General features: G+C 43.1%; 1 pseudogene; it reads right to left on the bottom strand.

Annotated features, from left to right (window-relative positions):
* Positions 1 to 469: 469 nt before the first annotated feature.
* Positions 470 to 11,113, bottom strand: LOC129856820 (trypsin-3-like; annotated as a pseudogene).
* Between the last annotated feature and the right edge of the window lie 255 nt (positions 11,114 to 11,368).

Genomic DNA, 11,368 nt, shown 5'->3' with positions numbered 1-11,368 from the left:
GATTCGAATCCACACGCCTCAGGTCAGACCCAAATAGGATGCCTCAGGCCACAGGACCAACAGAGCCTGGTGACTATGACGTCATGGTGAAGGGTGTGGTATTTTGGATGGTGGGCGGACTTGGCAAATCTGGGTATTCTACCGTATTATGAGAATATTCCCACACTGGAAGACTGACTAAGACCATAGTCTAAATAGAATATATATTCTTTGCTTCTCTTTGCTAGACATGATTTGGTCATGTTTTTTGATTATCGCTTAAAGGGTATAGCCAGCAGAGGGAACCAAGTGTTCAGTTTTTACCTCTTGTACCCTCGAGCTAGCGCCTTCACGATAGCTCAAATTCTTATCTGAATTTTTCAAATCCTCTCATAAGTCAACCCTATGATGTCACTCAACACAGACCACACGATAAACCATTCAATAAACAGACACACTTTATTTGATATTGTCAGTTCAAATTGTTAATTCCATGACATCAGGACCAGCCTTTGCTAATTAGCCAGATGCCATGGGGTTTTGGATCCATGACACGTAGTTGCAGACTTTGGTGTAGACGCCAGGCTTCTTCCTGAGAGCACAGCCATGACCCCAGGACACAACACCCTGCAACTCCCCATCACACACCAAAGGAGCACCAGAGTCACCCTGAGAGGTGGGGGGTAGAGAGAAAGAAAGGAAGTGACAGAGAGAAGATGGGGGAGGTGATGGGAGAGATAAAGAAAGAGAGAGCGCAACAAGCCAGAGTGACAGGACAAGATAGAGAGATTCAGTGACAGAGCAAGATGAAGAGAGACAAGAAAATATATAACCAGAGATCAGTGTGATTGCATCATGGTAAAAACTGTGAAAACACGAAAGTAAAATATGAAGAAGTACAGTACAGGTCTATTCTGTCAGTTACCTATCAGGAGTCCTTGCCTCCCTCCATGATCACAGATCATGTTCTCAGTCATCTGGAAGAAATAGGCTTCCAGGCAGGTGTTACCAGTCAGAAGGGGGACCTCCACATACTGCAGTGTGTCAGGGTACCTCACTGGAACAGAACACCAAAGAAAGTAAGAGGGAGCAAGAAAAGACACAGACATATGCTTCTACATCTTTATTGCTTGCTGTTTGGGGTTTCAGGCTGGGTTTCTGTATAGCACTTTGTGACATCGGCTGATGTAAAAAGGGCTTTATTAATACATTTGATTGAATTTGATTGACATGTAACAGGGCATTAAAACCTTCCATTTGAAAAAAATCTGAAGTGGAAAACTTGAGATTTCTTAATTAAAAGACACTCTAAAATAGCTGTTGTCCTCAGCTGTTAACCATTTCTAACCAAGGCAGCATGATATCTAATCAGGTACTGTACACACTGGGCAAGTAGGTCACCTGGGGTAATAGACGCAGCTGTTTTTCACACCCACACAAACACCCACGCACAAATACACACAAACACAAGCACGCACACACACGCACAAATGTTTGTATTATTATATTTTCTTATTTCTTATTGTTGTTGCATTGTCGAGAAGGAACCTGAAAGTAAGCATTTCATTGGATGGCGTGTAACATGTGTATCCCATACATACGACTAATAAAACTTGAAACTTGAAACACAAATTCCACTCACAGCCTTCGTTGCTGGCACGAAGGCTCCCCAGCCAGAGACCTGGCACATAGTTCCGGCAGTGCCACACTTAGTGGGGAGAGCCACAGGGCTCACATAGCTGTTGAGGGTGGCAGGCTGGCTTAGCTTGATCAGCGCGATGTCACTATCCTGGGTACCGGAGTTGTAGTCTGGGTGGCGGATGAACAGGGCAGACATGATGTGCTGCTCAGTGTTCTCAGGCTCCTTGATGTTGTGCTCCCCCAGACAGACCTCCAATGGCAACCTGCAGGGTTATAGCCAGAAAGGAGATTATACTGTGGTTGTTGGAGGGGAAGGAGGGTCCTGCACTAAAAATCTATTCAAAAATAAAATAAAATTGTATTGGTCACATACACATGGTTAGCAGATAGTAATGCGAGTGTAGCGAAATGCTTGTACTTCTATTTCCTACAGTGCAGTAATATCTAACAAGTAATTTAACAATTTCCCAACAACTACCTAATACACACAAATCTAAAAGGGTGAATCAGAATATGTACATATAAATATATGGATTAGAGATGGCCGAGCGGCATAAGCAAGGTGCAATATATGATATAAAATACAGTATATACATTCGATATGAGTAATGTAAAATATGTAAACATTATTAAAGTGGCTTTGTTTAAAGTGACTAGTGATCCATTTATTAAAGTGTCCAGTGATTGGGTCTCAATGTAGGCAGCAGCCTCTCTGAGTTAGTGATAGCTGTTTTTCAGTCTCTCGGTCCCAGCATTCCAGGGCCTCAAGCTTGATGATGAGCTTGAAGGGTACTATGGTGTTGAATGCTGAGCTGTAGTCAATGAACAGCATTCTTACATAGGTATTCCTCTTGTCCAGATGGGATAGGGCAGTGTGCAACGTGATGGCGACTGCATAGTCTGTGGACCTGTTGGGGCGGTATGCAAACTGAAGTGGGCCTAGGGTGGCCGGTAAGGTGGAGATGATATGATCCTTGACTAGTCTCTCAAAGCACTTCATGATGGCAGAAGTGAGTGCTACGGGGCGGTAGTCATTTAGTTCAGTTACCTTTGCCTTCTTGGGTACAAGAAAAATGGTGGCCATCTTGAAGCATGTGGGGACAGCATACTGGGATAGGGAGAGATTGAATATTTACGTAAACACACCAGCCAGCTGGTCTGCTCATGCTCTGAGGACGCGGCTAGGGATGCCGTCTGGGCCAGCAGCCTTGCGAGGATTAACACGTTTAAATGTTTTATTCACATCGGCCACGGAGAAGGGGGAGTGAGGTCCTTGTTAGCGGGCCATGAAGGTGACACTGTATTTTTCTCAAAGCGGGCAAAGAAGGTGTTTAGTTCGTCTGGAAATGTGATGTCGGTTTCTGTGACGTGGCTGGTTTTCTTTTTGTAGTCCGTGATTTCCTGTAGACCTTGCCACATACGTCTCATGTCTGAGCCGTTGAATTGCGACTCCACTTTGTCCCTGTACCGGCATTTTGCTTGTTTGATTGCTTTGCGGAGGGAATAACTACACTGTTTATATTCAGCCATATTCCCAGACCTTTTTCCATGGTTAAATGCGGTGGTTCGCGCTTTCAGTTTTGCGCAAATGCTGCCATCCAACCACGGTTTTGGTTAGGGTAGGTTTTAATAGTCACAGTGGGTACAACATCTCCAATGCATTTCTTATAAACTCACTCACCGAGTCAGCATACAAATCAATGTTGTTATCTGAGGCTGACCGGAACATATCCCAGTCCACGTGATCAAAACAATCTTGAAGCATAAATTCGGAAATTCATCACTGGTACATCCTGTTTGAGTTTCTACCTATAAGACGGAAGGAGCTCGATGGCGTCATGCTCAGATTTGCCGAAGGGAGGGCTGGGGAGGGCTTTGTATGCATCGCGGAAGATAGAGTAGCAGTGATCGAGTGTATTACCCCCGCACGTAGTGCAATCAATATGCTGATGGAATTTAGGTAGCCTTGTTCTCAAATTTACTGTCTTAAAATCCCCAGCTACAATAAATGTAGCCTCAGGATATATGGTTTCCAGTTTACATAGAGTCCAGTGAAGTTCCTTGAGGGCCATCTTGGCGTCTGCTTGAGGGGGAATGTACACAGCTGTGACAATAACTGACAAGAATTCTCTTGGGAGGTAATATGGCCGGCATTTGGTTGTAAGGAATTCTAGGTCGGGTGAGCAGAAGGACTTGAGTTCCTGTATGTTCTTATGATTACACCATGAGTCGTTAATCATGAAGCATACACCCCCGCCCTTCCACTTCCCAGAGAGGTGTTTATCTCTGTCGGCACGATGCATGGAGAATATCCCGAGAGAGCCATGTTTCTGTGAAACAGATAATGTTACAATCTCTGATGTCTTTCTGGAAGGCAACCCTTGCTCGAATTTCATCTACCTTGTTGTCAAGAGACTGGACATTGGTGAGTAGTATACTCGGGAGTGGTGGAAGATGTGCACGTCTACGGAGCCTGACCAGGAGGCCGCTCCTTCTGCCGCTTCTGCGGCTCCGTTGGATTTGTTGGATTTGCTGTATGTGTCACGACTTCCACCGAAGTCGGCTCCTCTCCTTGTTCGGGCGGCGTTCGGCGATCGACGTCACCGGCTTTCTAGCCATCACTGCTCCATTTTTCATATATCCATTTGTCTTGTCTTGTTTCCATACACACCTGGTTTACATTTCCCCAATCAATCTACTTGTATTTAACCCTCTGTTTCCCATCATGTTTTGTGTGTAATTGTTTCATGTTATGTGGTGTTAGTTTATGTGCTTTACTTTTATGTTCCGTTTTTTTGAGCGCATTTGATTTATGTAGTGCTCTCGTTTTTTGGAACTTTAATTAAAGTGCGCCTGTTCATTATACTCTGCTCTCCTGCACCTGACTTCGCCTCCAATACACCATTGACAGTATGTTAATTAAAGTTTACCCATTTCATCCAAACAGTTCTACAACAGTTGTGGTCTAAAATCCGAATGGACTCAACCGTTAAACATGATATTACAAAGAGCAAAGCATACCATTCTAGTTTAAATGTGGATTTTAAGGCCTACACCACCAGAATGTTCATAAAATAAAATAAAGTGTAAAAAAAACATTTAATTATTTTTTAAATACTCTAGCACATAGTAACTCTGAAGTCTACACTTACGATTTGTAGCAGTGGGCAGCAGAGAGCACCCATTCACTGGAGAGGAAGATCCCTCCACAGAAGTTGTACCCTGTGTACAGAAACACCTGGTAGGGAACTGTCACGCCCTGGCCTTAGTATTCTTTGTTTTCTTTATTATTTTAGTTAGGTCAGGGTGTGACATGGGTAATTTATGTGGGTTTTGTAGTGTCTAGGGTGGTTGTAAGGTTTAGGGGGTTTATTTAGAGTAGTTGGGTTTATGTTTAGTATAGTTGTCTAGCTGTGTGTATGGTTGAGTGTAGGTGTTTAGGAAAGTCTATGGTTGCCTGAATTGGGTCTCAATTAGAGACAGCTGGTTATTGTTGTCTCTGATTGGGAGCCATATTTAAGGTAACCATAGGCTTTAGCTGTTTGTGGGGAATTGTCTATGTCGATGTTCTATGTTGCATGTATGCACTAGTTCTTTCTTAGCTTCACGTTTGTTATTTTGTTAAAGTGGTTTTGTGTTTGTTCTCTTCTTAATAAAAGAAGATCTTCTTTTCACGCGCTGCGCCTTGGTCCTCACTCTCTTCTATAGACGATCGTGACAGGAACAGAGTTCTTCCTGCACTCATACCCTCCTACAATCGTGTCGTCCTCCTCAAGAGCAGCTAAAATTCAAAGGGAAATTAAAAATAAAACAAAAGTCTGATTGAGATTAAATGACGTCTTAGGTTTTTCATCAGAATCCGGTGTTAACATCAACCAGCAATTTCTTATGCTACGTATTCTGTTATGTATTCTTTCTTAAGTTATGTATTATAGTACCAGAAGAATGAGAAGTTTCATGTTCTTGTTTCAGTCTATTTTGCTGACAGGATCAGTTTGTCTCCCCTCTCTCTTTTTTCACTCCTCTTATCTCACCTGTTACAAGGACTTTCTTTATCTCAATGTAATTGTCCTCTTGCTCAGTTGTGCACCGGGGCCTCCCACTCCTCTTTCTATTCTGGTAAGAGACCGTTTGCGCTGTTCTGTGAAGGGAGTAGTACACAGCATTGTATGAGATCTTCAGTTTCTTGGCAATTTCTCACATGGAATAGCCTTAATTTCTCAGAACAAGAATAGACTGATGAGTTTCAGAAGAAAGTTCTTTGTTTCTAGCCATTTTGAGCCTGTAATCGAACCCACAAATGCTGATGCTCCAGATACTCAACGAGTCTAAAGAAGGCCAGTTGTATTGCTTTTTTAATCAGCACAATAGTTCTCAGCTGTGCTAACATAATTGCAAAAGGGTTTTCTTATGATCAATTAGCCTTTTAAAATGATAAACTTGGATTAGCTAACACAACGTGCCATTGGAACACAGGAGTGATGGTTGCTGGTAATTGGCCTCTGTATGCCTATGTAGATATTCCATTAAAAAAAATCTGTTTCCAGCTACAACAGTCATTTACACCATTACCAATGTCTCCATTGTATTTCTGATCAATTTGATGTTATTTTAATGGACAAAAAATGTACTTTTCTTTCAAAAACAAGGACATTTCCAAGTGACCCCAAACTTTTGAACGGTAGTGTACATCATTCAGTGTCACCAAATAGTTGGAAATGAGTAACAAACTGCAATGTGAATATGACAAGCGATATATTGATTTTGTACAGCAGTCAAATGATGTTATCTTGTGAGTGGAGCAGGAGATGACTAATAAACAACAATATTGCAATACTATTTCCATGACCACAACAATCATGTTCAACTGCAGCGTGTTGCCAATCAGAATGAAATCAAACAATCATCATGAAACAGCATTTGGGTTAACTCTGCAGTATGTGGAATGATAATGTTATTGATGATGGTGATTGTATTGTACCTTTCCATCCCTTGAGTGTAGGACAGTGTTGCTCAATCCTCAGGGGAGAGATTAGTGAATTGGCAATCTTTCATTGTGACTTCCTGCAGTCGTCATTCATTTTAGATAAGTGACATGTTGACGTACAGAAACAAACACAAGTTCTTCTTTTGGATGGACAGTTTGTCCGTTTCATGACACAATGGGATTTCACAATGTGGTTTGCTGAACGTTTCATCGATCAAACACAAATGAACATTCAATTACATGTTGTTGACATGTAATCACATTATTTGTTGATGGTTTATGATCACAGATTATAGAAGACAATTCAACAAACAAACTAACCTTAGATGTACATTTTTAAAGCTTGCTGGAGATGATACAGAAAATAGCCTGCATGAATACAGTCCAGCTCACTTTACATGCCTCTGAAATAGTATTATTAACATATCTAAAATATCTTTCCTGAGTCAATTACTTCAGGAAAGTAAGAGGTAGACAAAACTTATACTGCAGTGTGTGCCAAGGTGTTTATCAGCACTTAACAGGGTGCATTTAGCCAAACCCTGTGATTATATGCACTTGTGGTTTAAATATAACACACTCCCATCCAGCACAGGCAAGTTGTTCTCTTCATTTGCTCTTTGTCGCATATCTTATGTCTCAGAGAATAATGCCTCATTCATACTTTGTGTATATTGAAATGTATTTTGTGACCTCTCCTCCTTGACTATGTTGACATTGATGGATGGTTTCTCAACTGGATTATTTTCGATACAGAATAGAAAATAAAAAAATAGAACTACAGCTGAAAAACTACAGCTGCATATTGTTCGGGCCAGTCAAATAGCTCAGCCTTTAGATTACACCATGTTTCTGTCAACAGTTGGGTTGGTTGGATCACCTTTCACCAGCATCAACCAGCAACATCCGCAGCGCCTGCAGAATTACACCATTTTGCAATAAGCAGGAAGTAATGCTTTCCTCTTCTTCTGATATCAAAGGTGAAAATCTGTGTAAAAAGTCTTATTTAGTCACCCGACATGGGAGTGCACACAGTGGTGTACACACTGTACCATGTGTCACCCAGATGCCCGCTTTCTTGAGGCTCTGCAAAACAGAGCTCACTGGATGTGGTCAACAGACAGGGGAAAAGCAGCGAGAAATATGTCACAGTCCTCTCTTATGCTGCCCGAGGAGGCTATTGACCTTGAGAGTGGGCCAGCGCCGCTGCTCACATTTTTTCCACAGCACTTTTAGTCCAACGAGGGACAACAACCCTTATTCTCCTCTTCATCTTCACCATTTGGGGCTCGCTCCTCCTCCTCCTGTTTCACCCTCCCAACCCTCCCTACCCATCCATCCCTCCCTCCCCCCTTTCTCCCAGATTTGCTGGTACACAGACTGTCAGATGGTCCTCTGCCACATATCTGTATGGCACATATCCCTGTCATCTTGGATGATGTCAATCTCTGCCATGTTTGATCATTCTGTGTCCCTTAGGTCTGCCCAGGGGGCCTGGCATTGTGGTTGGAAGTAGGGACATACTGCATATAAGGAAGTGGTTTGGGGTAGTGACGATCAGCTCTTTCTTTATCTGTGTGATGAAATTTTGGGGAAAACGTAGCGGGTTTGTGCGGTGAGGGGATGTTTGGCAGTTATTTTGACTCTAACACAAAATTCCTGACTTCTCCACACGACACTACAGCCTGATTTCCAGTCAGCACCGCAACTAGATCAACAAACGTTGGCGGTTATAGGATCAGAAGAATCCCATTGTGTGTTGGCTCTCTGTCTTCAAGACAAGACAACTGGAATGTTATGGGAGGTCCAGCAGCTCTCTGCGACACCGTAAGGCTTTCACTCCCTCAACAAACAGATTTGGGAGATGTAGAAAAGCATCCCCCCCCCCCCCCCCCCCCCCCCCCCGACAGCTACGAACACACAGGGTGGATCACAACATGGCTGTGAGCTATGTCATTAGTTTTTCACTACCCTTGGGCTAGGCAATAACACCGTGAATTTAGCTCGGCTGTCTCTTGTTGATGCCACACCCTCTCAATACAGCTGTTGTGAATAATAAAAACCCCAACCCCAGTACCACCTCCCTCCCCCACATTTCAACACCCTCCCCCAACCTCCAAAAAATCTGAGTTCCCCTCAAACTCCCACTGGTTGTTTTACACGCCCAAATTGGTATTTGTGCAGCCCGGCCTAATTACAAGTTTGGTTGGTGAATCAAGAAGTATGGCGAAACATGGTCTGCAAAAGCTTCCCTCAAATTATAGCTTAGGTATAGCTATTAATATCCACTCCAGACACTGTCGTTTTGAACCGCTTGCTATAGAGCTGCACAGAATGACTAGAGAACAATCAATTAGAATAATATTTCCAACAATAATAACCAGAGAGATAAATTGTTATTTTAAAGGCAAAATATATGACTTAAATACAGTATTTCATCTGGTCCGGACATCAGTACAAAGAAATCCTCCACCAGAAGTGTAACATCTGGACCAGCTCAAGATTAGATAGGCACAGATTTAACAGTGCATTCCTTGAGGATAAATCAACAGAGAATCATTTCCCTCATTGCTTTGAACTGTCCGCCGCAGGGCGGAAAGAATTGCTTATGTCCCAGTGTCAGATAGCCCTTCTGTGGCAAAATGTGCAGATGCTGAATACTTATGCATGAGTGAAAAAAGCCAGTGATACAAGAGACATGAGTTCTCCCACACACACAAATGAGGGTGTTGCTCTGACTCAAAGCAAAGGTTGACACGCGTGTGCACATGCGCACACACACACACACACACACACACACACACACACCAGGGGCCTTCATTCTCTTCCCCCTCACATCTGCTATTTGGTAGTGTGCAGAGTTCCTGCGTGGTATGTTCACTGGCTGGGCATACAGTTTTGGGTTGGGTAACCGCTAGCCGCTCACCCTGTGAAAAAAGTCTGATTTCTCCAAGCTTTTGGGTTTGATTGCGTTCAAGCAATGTGCAGACAAGTGTCTGGAATGCAAATGATTTGGATAGTCAATGACGACAAGCACCTGTTGTGGAAAAATATTGACTCAAATACTTTTCAGATACCAGAGCTTGTGAATTAAATTAGACTTTATCACAGAGAGCAACAAAGCCGAGTTAGTTCATGAAACAACTGAATCTTCATTCTTAGTGCTTGGTTTTTATACAGTCTTACCCTTACATAACGTCATCACCCCATTTTCGAATCTTGTTGTCCTACTTAGTTTCCATCCTCTTATTGGCTCAGACATTGGGGCATAGATTCTATTGGTGGCATGACATGCATACCCCTTAGCTAATGTTCCTGTCCAAAGGTCTTCACAAGTTCATACTGACGTTGTCTTATGTATGATTACAGTTTTTCCCAATTGCTAAAACACAATTTTGCAAACTAGGCTGGTTTTATCAAAATACTTAACACAATTCACAAAACCACACACCCAAACTGCAAAATACCTCATATATCCTGCAAAATGAAGCAATGCAACCAAAACTACATATAGCATTATCAAAATCAAACGTTTGCACGAAATGGCACGCACTTCATTCATATTACCAGATTGTTGTCTAACCAACTACACACTGTTGGGCATAATGAAAAGCACTCTCATCTTTATTATGCTTTGCCATAATACTAAAATAGTTCAAATTGTAGAAAATTCTTCAGATGCACAGAAATATTTGCAGATACACACACATGCTGTTGAAACATTACATTTTTTATTTTTCACCAAACAAGTCAGTGCAACATATGAACAGCAGATATATTTACATTGGACTGAACAAAAATACGCTCACAAAAAAACAGTAAACTGAAAAAGAAACAGAAATGGGAAAAAATATTTAAAAAAGAGTCAAGAAAAATAATTAGGCAGCATCTTGCCGCACAGCTGGGTCTGGCCACAACGCCTCGTCCACATCACAGCTGGGTCTGGCCACAACGCCTCGTCCACATCACAGCTGGGTCTGGCCACAACGCCTCGTCCACATCACAGCTGGGTCTGGCCACCACGCCTCGTCCACATCACAGCTGGGTCTGGCCACCACGCCTCGTCCACATCACAGCTGGGTCTGGCCACAACGCCTCGTCCACATCACAGCTGGGTCTGGCCACCACGCCTCGTCCACGTCACAGCTGGGTCTGGCCACAACGCCTCGTCCACATCACAGGCAATATCTTCCCTTGCCAGACATCGAGGGAAGAAGCGCCTTGAGTGCCTTATCCATCCCTGAATCGCACTCACATAAATCTCATCACATGCCTCTTCCATAGCCTGCACAAGAGGCATGCGCACAAAAGGCTGCCGGTCGTGTACCTTCCACCTCCAGGCCGAAAATAACTCTTCTATGGGGTTCAGAAATGGTGAGTATGGTGGGAGGTATTGCACGAGAAATGGTTGGTGGTCAGCAAACCAGTTTTGGACTGGGGCTGCACGATGAAAGCTCACGTTGTCCCATACTACAACGTACCGGGTTCTTTGATGGTCTGCATCATTCATACGCTCTGGTGGTATGAGAATGTTGTGGAGTCTGTCCAGAAATGTGAGAATATGGGCTTTGTTGTATGGTCCAAGGTTGGCATGACGGTGGAGGATACCATGCGTATTGGAGATGGCAGCGCACATTGTGATGTTCCCACCACGTTGGCCAGGAACATCTATAATGGCTCTGTGGCCAATTACGTTTCTCCCCCTTCTTCTGGTCTTTGCTAGGTTGAACCCAGCCTCATCTTTAAAGATGAACTCATGTG

Source organism: Salvelinus fontinalis, chromosome 6 (assembly GCF_029448725.1).
Source record: "Salvelinus fontinalis isolate EN_2023a chromosome 6, ASM2944872v1, whole genome shotgun sequence".
Taxonomy (NCBI): domain Eukaryota; kingdom Metazoa; phylum Chordata; class Actinopteri; order Salmoniformes; family Salmonidae; genus Salvelinus; species Salvelinus fontinalis.
The sequence above is the reverse complement of the archived record's forward strand: the minus strand, read 5'-3'. Positions and strand labels throughout refer to the sequence as shown.